The following is a 14,434-nucleotide window of genomic DNA, read 5'->3' on the forward strand; positions in this document are numbered from 1 at the left end:
TGACATGTATGCTCTCTTTGTAAATTTTAGATCTGTGTTTGATCTAGTTGATAGGTCCAGACTCTGGGGAAAGATGGAGTGTATGGGTTGCCCTTGGGATTTATTCCTGGAATCTTTTAATGGGGTTTCTGTTTGGAGGGAGCCATGGCAGTCTAGCAAGGAGATCGAACTCTTCACCGATGCGTCAGGAGGTTTGGGATTTAGAGCTTTTTTGGCAGGAAGGTGGTGGAAAAGCACATGGACGGCAGTGTGGAAAGAAAATAACTTAATGGGGTGCATAACGCTCCTAGAGCTGTTTCCCATTGAGGTTAGCTTTCATATCTGGCGAGAGAGTTTGCCAATACAGAAATTTCGCTTTGGTGCGATAAACAAGCGGCAGTGCAGGTTGTGAATAACAGCACAGTGAATTGTCCAGTGATGCTTGCATAGGTACGATTCTTGATGCTCATCTGTCTGCGGCTGAACACAGAGGTTAGAGCCAGGCATATACCAGGTGTATAGAACACCATAGCTGACGCGTTGTCTCATTTGCAGTGGCAGAGATTCAGGAAGCTCACACCGGGGGCAGAGAATGAGATGACGGTTATGCCGGAGTGGATCTGGGCGATAGCAAGGATGTTCTAGGGACACTAGTGGAGAGTTTGTTGGCTCCAGGTACGTTGCAACGTTACACGGGTAGTTTTGACTACTTCATCACAATAATGAAGTACAAGGGAGCAATTCAAGAACATGACATTAATGAAATCATTAAAAAAGCTGACAGGGCCAAGAGGAGAAGGGCATGGGCAGCAACGAGGTTGGCAGCAGTAGCATTCTTCAGCTGGGCCCATGGAGTAAAGGACCCCACTAAAAGTGAGGTTGTAAGAGCAGCTATGAATGGCTGGAGGAGACTGAAATGCAGGGAGCAAGATCAAAGATGCCCAATAACATTCCAGGACCTTACAGAAATTAGCAAGATTATACAGGTATGCGCAGACGTATTTGAGATGAAACATTTCAGAGCAGCGTTTGTCTTACCATTTTTTGGGGACTTTAGCGTAGGCGAAATTCCAGTGGACAACATGTCAGGTGACTGTCATGGGGGTCTGAGGGAGGCTGATGTGGTGCTACAGGAACAGGAGGTGAGGCTTTTACTAAGAAGGTGAAAGACGGATCAGGCAGGCAAAACGAAGTGGGCTAGGCTTCAGTGCATACGAGATTGCAGCTGCTGCCCCTTTTACTAAAGAACCTTATGGCCGTCAGACCTGGGGGTGCAGAAAACCTGCCGGTCCATGAAAACGGGCTGCCACTAACAGTGTTTCAGTTCCGGGCAGTGATGGGCATATTATTCAGAAGATTAGGTAGGGACCCAAAGCATTACGGCACCCACTCATTCAGAATCGGGGCAGCAACCACAGCAGTAGGGGCGAGTATTCAAGGAATTAAAGAAATCGGACGATGGAGGTCGGAAAGCATGTGAAGTTGGAAAGTATGTAGGACATGCCAATGACAGTGATATTTGTCTCCCCCTGAGATAGAGGATGCCACGAGTAGCAGGAATATAGTATGGATGATTGGTCACTCATTCGTAGTGAGAGCAACAGAATGGGCGAGCTTCAGGAAGAATGAAAGAAAGAGGGCCTTCAAAGATCGACATCTGATGGTTTGGTGAGAGAGGGATGAAATGGTTCGAATTTGAGGGCATGATGAGGAGGTTGACTGAGAAGGAAACCCCTCCCGGCATGGTGATTATTCATCTGGGTGGGAACGACCTGGCTCAAATGGGCCGGTGAAAACTGCTGAAGGAAATGTGCCTCACGTTTTTGGGCACTGAGCAAGGATTTGAGCGCTTGCAAATTGATTTAGTCAGAAATGATATCTAGGTTTTCTTGGAGAGGGGCAAAATCACATACAGCAGTGGAGACGTCAAGGACAAATTTAATATGGTAATGGCAACATTATGCAGGGTGTCTGGCTTTGCAACGGTTAAGCACAGGTTGATAAACCTAGGGGGGCCAGGTTACTATGAGAAAGACAGGGTTCACCTGTCAGAAATTGGGGTGACCCTCTTTTTGGTGAATGTAGAAGACTTGTTAAGAGAGCGAGTTTGTGAGTAGAAACATGATCTTACACGGAAGGGGCGGTAAAGGGGCGAAATCCCCTTTTTGCTGTGGCGGTTGGTCAGGCAATCGAGCAGTCTCCGATAAAGAGGTGCACCCCCCATTTGGTTGTCAGCTGGAAAGAAAAGCATGACAGCGCTCTTGGCAGTCCAACAGTGGCAACTGCCAATATGTTTCATCCTGACTGGAAGCTCAGAGAGGTCCGTGAGTGAGACCCTAAGATGCTTGATAAAGAGTGGATAAGAACAAAAAGAGAGCTGACTAGAAATTAATAAAATGATGAAAAGGATAAAGAGGGGTGCGAATGAAGGAAGACCATAACAAAAGGGGCTGCCGATCGTCTGGGTGATTAAAATGAATGGGTGTTTTGAATTTATGATTGTAAATATGTGATAATAAACTGCAGCCTTGTTTTACCACAATAAGAACCGCGTGGTGTGGCCCAGTAATTCATGCAAAGTAAGTCTCAGCATGATTGTGGGGTATGTTTGAAGGGCGAGGTAGTGATCATTACCCGACTGCCTATGTTAATCTATGGTGGGGCCCCAACGGTGCTGGAGGTGCCAGGATATAACATGGAGGAGGGGCCAAGACCCCCGCCTCATTCATCAAAGAAGGAGCAGGAAGCTGGGGTCACTGTGATGGTGACCATTGAGGAAGCAGAGGCCAAATGAGGTTGGCGGACACAAAGGGGAAGAGGCCTCCTCACTGGGGTAATCACCTATTAGAGGGCAGAGGGAACTTCACACCTAGACCAGGTGACATCATAGGGCCTTTTGGGGCCTTTATATTGTTAAGGACTTGCGGATGGGACCTTGCAGCCTTCGTCCAGAATATTTGCAGAGACACTTTGGCCCATCAAAGACTCCCCACCACAAAAATGGTACACTCAGCCATAGGGCAAAGTATACTGTCTTTATTATCCAAAACAGACAGGGATCATACAGGACAAATAATTCTCCAGCATGGTCTCAGCTTCTGAGCCTGTGTCACAGGTTTTTATGCACAAGTGACGTCACAAAAACAAGCCCCCCCCCCATAAACCTACGGTGTGTCCTCATTGGTCAGTTTGGGTAACTAGGTATACAACCACTATACATTAGTCTGTCTATTGGTCCCTCATATCAGGTGGCTCTACCTGAGACTACCCTTCAAAAGTTGCAAACTACACTGTTGCAGGGTCGCAGGAAGACCATTGGCCCGTGCAACATTTTACACCACTTCAAAAATAGAGCTTCTGGATTGGCTAGAGCGGGTCCTCCCAGGCCTGGGACCTTTTTTGGCAGAGAGCTCAGTAGGTGATGGGAAGGAATGTGAAGGAATGTGGAGGGCTGTGTGTTCCATATTGTTGCCACTGGTCTAATCACCTAGCCTGGGAGAGTGCCTGCAGGTTGTAGTATTGGTGGGCAACACTTGTATCATTCTCTTCCCACCACGAGTAAATGAGCATTGTCCTGTTCTGCTGGGTGACGTGTGAGAAGACCGCAAAGTGAAGCTCTTCTGTCTGCAATTATGAGGATTTTATTATGAATTCTTGCAGGTGGCTTGCTGCCTTAGGAACCAGAAATGTTCCATCCAGCCTTGTCCTTGGCTGTGAACACCAGCTCTGCGCCTCATGCTGCAGGGATTATCGGTCCCCTTCCATGTATCTAATGCCTGTCTTTCCAACCTGATTTTCTTCAGTTACTCTATAGATTCCCTATGTGTCTTCATAGCTTCTTATAGTAAGTTGCAATAAAGCATATGCAAGCTAGGTCCACGTATATTCTGCATCTTGCTGTTCCGCTTTGGCGAAAGAAAGGAAAGGTACTCAGCATTATGTAAATGTATTTGTCCTCTATATACGGGAGTTATAAGCATGTTTTTCATGTCTACAAGCAATAAACTAGTGCATGCTTGTGTATTTTCCTGCATGGATGCATATTTGCTTCATGGCTAGCGTGGCTATGTTGTGATGTCTCTAATGATGTCATTGATACCTGGCTTTATTGTCAGTCGATCTGATCCTTTGAGGAGACCTCTGTCTCCTCAAAACCATCAACTTGATACGGTTTGAATGGCTCCCTGAGATAATATCTCTTGCCATATCTGCGATACATTGGTGCTGTCGGTGACTGTCCAAAGAGTGAGAGTACACCCTTCATTCTTTATTCTGCGAGTCAACAGTCGTGGAAGGGTCATTAGGGCCATTCTGGGGACCCTCTCTTCAATCCCCCTCTGGTCGACTTGTTGACCATAGTGCCAACCTTATTCAGCTTCAGCTCTGGGAGCCAGATCTTTGTCACTCTCCCTGGGTGTCCATTGAATCTTGCATGATCATCCAACTCCATGTCACGTAACTGCAATCTCCTCCAGGGTTGCACCAAACCCATTTTGCCCAATAGTTTTTGATGTCGTAGGGATACTCGAACAATATTCCAGTCGGAAACGGAGGACAGTCTGTTATCTGGGCCCTCACTGTATCTCAGTTTTTATTATCTTCTCATCGTCTGCTTCCTACTAGCACTTTCATCCCTATACTCTTTTCAGTCATCTTTTGACATTGTGTGATGCATATTCTGATAATACAGAAAGTCAGTAATATTAACATTAGTGCTGCTGCTAACACCTTCAGTCCGTTGGCCATCCATGTTGGTACGTATGAGAAGATATATGATAGCCAACCTTCATCTTTTTCTGAAGCATTTGTCTCTGTCTCCATTTTGGCATGCATCTCTGATAATCTGGTAACTGCCTCAGTGAGTGTGCCATTGTCTTCATCATCTGCTGGGAAAAAATGTACAGAAAGAAGACCCGATCTTGGTGCAAACTCCTCCTTCCATTGCTGTTAGTAGATCTGTCTATTCTGTAGCACCATTAAGCTGACTGCTCGGATCTCTTCTTGATTGCGTTGAACCCCTTGACGGTCTAATGTATTGTCTGCATCAGCTCCCACCTCTTAATCTGGAGCCATTTTGCATTTGTGCTGGCCTGCACTGCTGGAATGATGGATGGAAAGAATATTTCTGTTCTGCTAAACAGTCTATAGTCTAGTGGTATTGCATCCAGTTACTCGTCCATTTTTTATGCATAGTTTCCCCTCTGTACACTAGAGTCCATCTTCGGGTCCTAATCTACTTTGATGTCCTTCTGGGGCCCTACTAGCGCTGGTGTGTTCAGGTGCACCAGAAGGCACGTCCCACCTCATTTAGGTGGCAGTTTCGCATATGCTTTTGATCCACAGGCCCAATAGTGGTCCATCAATACTGCTGTTCCAACCTTCATACCTGGAACTTTTGCTGTCTGCTTACATTCCTTGTTTTCTCCAACCTTTACTGGACCATCATTCTGGAAGCATAATGCTGCTCCTTTGATTGGTGTTATGGGCATTGGCCCAGCTTCCTTCTCCACCCATGTTAGTAACTTTGCACTTGCTTCCCATTCTTTAGGCATTTGTTGTTTTCCTCTTGTACTATTGGAACTGGAACTGTTACGAGTGCATGTGCCTTGCTCCCCACCACTCCTTCTTTCCATCCATCAGCTGTGTATACTTTTCCATACACCAGTCTCTGTGATCTTTCCAGCCATCCTGGTTCTCCTCCTATCTCTTTTGGTCCCCTTTTGGGACATGGCAACTCTTTTTGTGTCACCACTCTTGTTTCTCCTTGTTGTGGACCTTCAGTTATGTATTCTATGGCCTGATCTTTCTTCCAGTAATCGTTCAACATTTCCTGAATCTTTATATAGTTATCTTCATACAGAAAAGTATTTTTGCACATCCATCTTCAGGTAGCTCCTTTCCCTTGAAATCATTCTCTTATGGTGCACAACAATAAGTACATAAGGTATTGTGCTCTTGCTGCTGGGATTTCAGTTGCCACAAACGTTGTGGAGACACTCATGGCATAGGGGATGAGAGAGCAGACATAACAAGTCCCTCCAGTTGTTTGTTTACCTACTTTGGCCATGTGCTTATACCTCATGTTATCAGATACCCGGCCCGAATAAGTTAGATATTAATCAACCTGACTTATATGTAAGAATGCACTGCGCCTACTTCTCTTTACTCGTTTGGCAGTGCTTATGCCTTACCTGATCTGGTGGCCATGCCTGCTTGGGTTGGTGTTAGGTTAGTATGGGTTACAGCTTGTGCATCTACAAAAAATAACCTTCATATGAGGATGAGGGTAAAGAGGTAGAGACAAAAGAAAGGCACAAAATATCACAATCACACTTTTAATAATGGCACCCATAACTTACTACTCTTTGTAATCTTGTGTTGCTTCTATTGCGATGAAGAAAACCCACCTGAAATTAATACTCAAAAATGCATGATTATGGTGTTAATGTATGTTAGATGGGTGTAGTATTGTGCAAGTGCGATGAAAAACAGTCGCTCCCACACAATGCAGATTCTGGTGTCACTGAGCTTCTATGACAGATGGGTTTCCGCGATTAAGTCGTGGTTAAGTTTGGGCCAGATAAACCAGGAGTAGCCCTTCTCTCTGATTCAGACTGTATAATGAATTGCACAAAGTGATCCTGAAAGGTAAGGGGCCTCGGGGAACTCATGGAACACAGAAATAGCAGTCACTACTTTCACAATGAATGAAAATACAGTGTGCCTAATCTAGCTGTACGGGAAGTCCTTGCCCTAGCTCTCTTGTTCTACAGCGTGTACATCTTGGCTGCAAATCTTCTGCTTCTTTTTCTCTTGGTTTGGTATTTGGTTCTTCCCCTTGCTTCAAAACGCCCTCTTCTTCTTCGTGGCTGGGAGAGGTCTCTGCCCGATATGGTTTCACGTCTCCATTGCAGTTCCAGGCTTTCTTGCCTTTTATTTTTGCTGCTCGATAGGTTGCTTCCTCCACGGTATAGGGGCCACTAAACCTGGGTTTATACCAGGTCCAGACAAAATCCAAAACAGCACAGAATCCCCAGGGTAAAGTAATGGCAGTGCCAAGTGATTTTTGTTGGCCTTTGGGATGTTGTCCTCTTTGTTCTTCTTCAACCTCTCCCGCCGTGCCTGCACTAGCCATCAAAGAAGCATGTACTCATGCATCACAGTACTGAAAACATTTGACATAGAGTTTGCATCTGTGAAAGCCCTAGTGGGAGGAGCCAGAAGAAGTCGCATTCACCGTCCGTTTACCACCTCGTGTGGTGTTAAATGGTGGTCGGACCCAGGCTGTTTGTGCAATGCAAACAGGGCTAAGGGCAGACAATGTAGACAACTCTTATTTAGAGCTGCTTTTATTTTAGCTATTTTTCTTCCAATAGGCCATTTAGGCGTTGGCACACCCCATCCGCTTTTGGGTAATAAGCACAGGAAAACCTATGCTGTATCCCCAGTAAAGTTGTTATGTGCTGAAATACTTCATTAGCAAAGTGAGGACCATTGTCAGACCGCAGGACCTCACACACACCCCAGCATGAGAAAACCTCTCTAACTAGGACCCTTGCAGCTCCAAGAGCATCAGGTGTGAACAAGGACCGGCCTCAAACCATCAGGAAAACGGGCACACAACCACTATCATATAGCGTTATCCCCGACATACTTGGAGCATGTTTATGTAATCTACATGAAGATGTTGAAAAGGACTCAGTGGACGAGGCATGGCTCCTCTCACTACCCTTAATGTATGCCCTGCAGTAAATCTCTTACATGTAACACAATTGTCTGACAAAACCACTCTTCCCCAATGTGAGCAGCAAGTACATCTTTCCCCATGTGGGTAGGATGGTGTAGTTGTGTAAGTGCAGTCTGTAATAACGACAGTGGCATCACCAGCTTGCCTGTACTTTCCTGTCACCATAGAGCATCTGATGGAGATATAGAGTATCCCCTTCTTACCCCTAATTCTTTTTCTTCCCTTGGTGCACTGCCCTGTAACTCCATTTTTGAATGGATTGTGTCCTCTGTGAGAAACCAGAAGGTGTCTCACCGCTCGTCCCTGGGGATCTGTCATCCAGGTGTCCAGGACACGGGCATCGCTTTTGTATCCAGTTCCTGGGGGTGGACCAGTGCGGGAGGATCACCTGGGTAAGGGGTCTTTGGGGAGTGGGACACCAGATGGTGAGACGTGGTAGCCCTCTCTTTCCTATAACACCTTTACCCATCCTGCCCGATGGGATATTTAGAAACTCAGCCCCGACCCACTTTTTACTGCACAGACACTGTTACACGAACGGCTGGCTCTGGGAAAAAACGGACTCGCACCCGAGCCTTGTACCTGACATGTGCCAATACTATAGTCAGGCAAGGACAGGGAATTATTGACAATCACTCACACCTGACTTCCGTTACACTTCCCCACACGAATAAAAGGCAGAGCACGAGAGCCCACTCTGAGCGAGGCAAAGCACACAAAGGTACAGCAGTTTCGGGCCGGCAGCTGAACGAGAGGAGAAAGATGGCCAGGCACGAGAGGTTCGTGAGAAGGGCAACACCCTTGACCTTTTCAGCAGGAAGCCGTTACTTTCAAGAAACCTTCAAAACAGAAAGTGTAAGACCAGGAAACAAGTCTGAAGAATTCTGTATTGTGTGTCAGAGATATCGAGGGCCCTCCTGCGTAACTGACAAAGGAGGTGAGGAGCAGCAGACGCCTTGCTATCATCCTTGACTCTAACAACAAAGAAGCGACAGAGAACAGCACAGCGGGTGAGTTGGGGAGACCAATGCCAGACCACTCTGTGTTGAAGTTAAGGTTGCAAGCAGCAACATTGTAGAACGAGTGCTGGAATGAACATTGTTAAACGCGTGCGATGAAAGACGCGTGTAAAGCTACACTGCTGGTGAATGTTTGAATTTTAGAAGCAAAGATACGATACCATTGACAGAGTGGTCTGACACCGTGAATGTGCTCAATCGGAGGTTCTGTACGGTATCCTGACAAGGTAAACAAAAGTAGAAGATTGTTGTGAAGTGTAATTGTGTGAAATTAATAGAAGTGGTCCTGCGACGGTTTAAGCAAAACCCATCGCACATATGAACATCTACGATTCTGGTATCAAAGGGGATCTGAGCCCGGAAGAGGAGTAACCATGGTCCAAGCCCGAATGAGGGAGACAAAATTGTGAACATTGTGGAAAAGGGATCTGAGCCCGGAAGAGGGTGTTCCATGGACCGAGCCCGGATGAGGGAGACCAAATTGTGAACATTGTGGAAAAGGGATGTGAGCCTGGAAGAGGGGGATCCGTGGTCCGAGCCCAGATGAGGGAGACCAAATTGTGAACATTGTAGAAAAGGGGTCTGAGCACAGACCAGGGGGACCCATGGTCCAAACCCAAAGGAGAGAGACCAGTCTTGAACTTGTGGATGTGAAACCCTGACAAAGGAAAGGAACTTTTGTGGTTTGTTTGTTACATCAGGCCCTCTGTAATAAGAGACTGCCATTGCGAGAGAGACTTTGTCGGAAAGCCCTGATACCTATGTGTTGAACTGTTACCTTGTGGCCAAGAGCCCAGAGTATGTGCGAAGCCCGCAGGTACCGCCTTGCCCCGTGCTGAAAACGTGGGGAAGGCAAGCCAACTGTTCAACTATCCTGACATATCATTTCTTAAACACTTTTCTTTTGCATACATTGTTATCCCACACCATATTGTATTTAGAAGTAAGTATTGGCAATAGGTTTATTAGTATAGGCCCTTTTATTTTGACAGACTCCACTAGGACTGCGTTATTATTAGTTGATGATCGTAGCTTGCTCCCATCTTTAGATTTAGGTTTAGATAGGCGTTCTACCAACCCATTGAAGTTCAATAGAACACCCTTGAACTGTGATCACTTGTGTCTGTCTTCACTGTTTGATACCATGCCTTCCTTACACCTCTCACGTATTCCTCTACTCATGATAATTATCCTTCCAGCTTTAGCTGCTTTGGAAATAAACGAAATTTCGACAGGGGGCGCTGTGTGCCGTCTCATCGACTCGATGTCCCTCGAGGGCCTCCGTTCGACTGTCGATGTGATCATCGGTATAAATAATGCACGCAGCGCCCATTGGCTACAGTTCGGTTTATCTGAACTAGCGATTCGAAGAATTACAGCGCGCTTCGGTTCTTCACTGAACTTCGTCACTATTTTCAGAAAGTGAAAATGTCTTCTCCATCGGCTCCAGCAATGCCTAAAACAGGCTTCAAGAAGTGGCAAGATTGTGGATCGAAGATGTCCATCACCAACCCCCACCGCATATGCCTGTGGTGTCTTGGTACCGGTCACCGTACATCTGACTCTAACTCCTGTCAGGCGATGACCGAAAAGGCTCTGAGGGAGCTTAAAGGTAATTTGGTAGTGGGGAGGTTGCCTTTCGAAGTCTCCTTTGAGGAGTTCCAAAAGAAAATCCGGTGAGTCGAGAGATTCTCCTCGACGGAAAAGATCTAAAAGATCTCGATCAAGAAGTCGATCGTGCCATTCTTCGTCACCTTTTTCTAAGAAGGCCAAGAAACAGTGTCACACGTCACCTTCGACCTTGAGTGATTCCTCAGCCGAGGTAATCAACTCTCCAACTTAGTCGAACTCCCCAGCTAAATGGGATGCATTTTGTAAAGAAATGCTTAAAATCTTCGAGAAAGCGTCCCGACCTCCCCTTTGAAGGACAAGCAGAAATGCCATGCCCCCTCGTCTGCATCAAGACGGCAAAGGGAAGTTGAAGACTAAACCATTAAAATCTTCAGATCCGAGCCATAAGCCGAAACTACATCGAGAAAAATCTTGATTCAACGAAAATTGTCAAGGGCTTCGACAAGCCAGTAATCCAGTCCTTTGAGGGTTCCTTTGAGAGAAAAAAACAAATGAAGTCGGTAACTCTGACGAAATGGCTAAGGCCATCGGCATCGGAACCTTCAATGCCACTGTCGAAGTCAACTCCGACCAAACCGAATCCAACGCCAAAGTCGTTGTCGACGATTTCTTCATAGTTGTCAAAGACAATAGTAACTCAGGAAAAGGTTTTCAAACCCTTGCCAAAGAAATACTTTTTTAAGTCTTTAACCTCAATCTATGAAGACAATGAGCCTTCAGATAACAGAATTTTTAGGTAGGAGCAGGCCTACACTTTCTTTTGTGCAGGATGACCTGACCTATATTTTGGAACAGGGTCCTCAAAGAGATCCAATTTTACCTTTTCACATTGCCCTACAAAAAGGGTCTCAACAAATTGGGAACCAGAAACTGCGGCTGCAGTAAATACAAATTTTGCACAAAGACATAGGCCATCCAGCAGTGACCCCAGATGGTGGTTCAAGCTGCTACATCTACCAAGCAATCAGCATACCGCTCTATCCCTCCTGATAGGGATGATAAGAGAGTGGATGCCTGAGCGAGACAAATATTTACTGCTGGTGTATGGCTTTTAAAACCAACTAACACAACCTGTGCCTTGTCAAAGTTTACATTTACCCTGTACGACTGGGTAGCTATGGCGGCAGAACACATCCTGGAAGGAGAAGAAAGATGGCTTCCTGGCTATCATCAAGGATGGTAAGGAGGTAATGTGTGAATGCCTCCAGCCAGGTCTGGATACTGCAGATAGCATCACTGTGTTGCACAGATTTGCGTGGTTGAGGAAGTCTGGATTTGCATCAGATGTGCAGTCTAGACTCCTCGATATGCCCTTTGACAGCTCAAGGCTGTTTGGCAGCAAGGCTGATGAGGGTTTGGAAACCTCGAAAGCTGCGGCTAAATCTCTTAGTGTCGCCGTTAGACAGCCTCACCACTCCTACCCCGGCTCATCATGTTGGAGGGTTAAGTGCTTTCGATTCTACTCCTTAGTTGGAAGAGGAAGAGAACAAGCCAGTCATAGACATCAGAGAAGATTCCCTCCTGGTGGACGAGGGAGTGGTGCTAAATCAGCCCATGCAGCAGCAGTTTTACCCTCAGCCGCCGCTTTAGCCGGCTCAAAACCACTCGCCTTGACTCACAAGTCGCCGTTCGGAGGCAGACTTTCTCAGCATCTGAAAGAATGGCGGGGCATTACTTCAGATGCTTGGGCACTGGAAACCGTAGCCCAAGGTTACTGCCTTCATTTTCAAAAGAGGTTTCTGGATCATCCACCGGGGAGCACTCTTTATAAGTTCTGGATCCGCTCCTTGTGCAGGAAATGTTAACCCTGCTAGAGAAAGGCGCAATAGGACATGTATCTATGGCAGGGAGGATCAAGGGTTGGTACTCCCCGTATTTTCTAATTCCCAAAAAGGATGTGGGATTGAGACCCATCCTGGACTTAAACTTTTACAAGTTCCTCAGGAAGGACCGAGCTCAATATGGTAATCCTTTCTGTTCAGGATCTCCAACTCCAAGACTGGTGGTGTCATTGGACCTTCAGGGTGCTTATTTTCATGTGCCCAAGGCATACATTAGATTTCAAAAGTTAATTAGCAGAGTTTGCTAATTAAAATATTCTTGATTAGCAAACAACCCCATTTGATTAGCAATGTTGTACTAATATGTTTAATGTCACAAGAAGTTATTTGTACACACCACAATGTGAGCAACAATACAGTGGTTTTGTGAACAGCTCAAGACATAAGTGAGATGAGTCTGGGCCCTGAAGATTCTTTAAAATTCAACTAGACCTGCAGGTCAAGTAACTTAGTTTACATACTCGACCTAAAAGAAATGCACTCGATGCATGGCAACTGATGACAACAAAGTTAAATGTGCTTTCTGTAAAATGGTGCATGTCACCACAAACCTATTTTGTTTGGCTTACTGCTGCCACCCAGAGGCAGCCATGTACAGTTAAACTTATTTGACATTTACTGCAAAGTACGTGTCAAAATAAAAATGCTTCAAACATCCCCTGCAAATGGTACTTCATAAAATCTACTCTACTATTCGGGTGTGCGAAGAGACTTTGCGAGCCCTGGAAGAGTGCCTATGAAATGTAAAAGGTTGGCTGCATGACAGGACACAGATATGATAAAAAGGCTCTGAAAACAGGTGCTAATATATAATGCAATCCTAATCATAGAGAAAAGCAAGCACTTGAGGCTAACTAGTGTATGCTAGTGCAGTAGATGTACAGACGGGATGGAATGTTGATCACTACTTTACGTAAACATCTAGTGAGCTTATGTATTCATTATGTAAGAGGAAAGAAAGACTAATTGGATGGTGTAGAAGGCATATAACTGGAACAACTAGGTGGAATATTGTAGTTTGCGGCCATCTCTCCTTCATTGTAGCTGGTATAAAGCAACAGGGTGATAAGCTAGAATGTCAAGGAGTAGGGGGATCAGCTCATGGGCACCAGTTGCACAAAGCATGTAACCAGCAAGTCACAGAATTAGGTTTGCCATCAAACACATTTGGCTGTGTGATCATGCACATTTTCAGAAGGGTTCACTCATCAATTTGCTGCATCTTCCTCAACAAAACGAAATATAGTTAACACTTTGAGATTTAGATACACACACCTAAACTTTCCGGTAAAGCATTGAGACAATGCAGTGTTTTATAGTAGCAATACTGTAATTATGCATTATGTAACAATTTACATTTTTAGGAAAGGAATTGTATGGCTGTCTTTAAAAAAATAAAAAGTTAACACTTACCTGTCTTTGCCATAGAGGATATGGTTAGCTTACTAAATGTATCATCCCAACTACGTCTGCTTGCAATTATTTAAAAAATGAACTAAAACATTCTTGCCTAGCACTTCCACACAGGCCTTTAAAACGTATGATAGGAGGCTACTGCACTCTCTCTCCATTAGCCCCTTTGAACTTGCAGAAAAAAGCGTGGCGAGAGCCCTGAAGGAAAGAGCGCAATGCAGGGCCAGCTGTGCTATCATTGAACCGGACAACTTAAATAGCTAGCTTTGCTACACAAGTTCCAAATTAATTAGCAAATGTACAAAATTGCATAGGAAATTGCTATGCGACACTGCTTATTTTGTGCCTTGTGTGCCTATCCATCACAAGCACAGAAAGTACCTGAGGTTTGCGATTGGCGGTTCTCATCGGTTTCGAGTTCTGCCATTTGGGATGACCTCCGCCCGGAGGGTTTCCACCAAGTTAATGGTGGTGGTGGCAGCGAGTCTCAGGAGGGGGGGGATTCACGTCTACCCCTACCAGGACGATTGGCTGATCAGGGCACGTTCACCCGAACAAGTCGGGGATCATCTCAGCGTATCCTGTAGACTGGGATTCTTCCTCAATTACAAGATGTCCCACATGATGCCATTTCAAAGGCTCCAATTTATTGGAGCAGTCCTGGATGCTTCCTCTGGGAAAGCCTCGCCACGAGGTGAGTGCTCAACACATTCTGTAGAGGGTGACCAAATTCCAGAGTGCCCAATGTCTTCCGTTCTTCACTTTTTTCAGGTTGCTTGTTCTCATGGCATCCTGCATTTTCC

Source organism: Ambystoma mexicanum, chromosome 11, assembly GCF_040938575.1.
Source record: "Ambystoma mexicanum isolate Mex_15411 chromosome 11, UKY_AmexF1_1, whole genome shotgun sequence".
NCBI lineage: Eukaryota > Metazoa > Chordata > Amphibia > Caudata > Ambystomatidae > Ambystoma > Ambystoma mexicanum.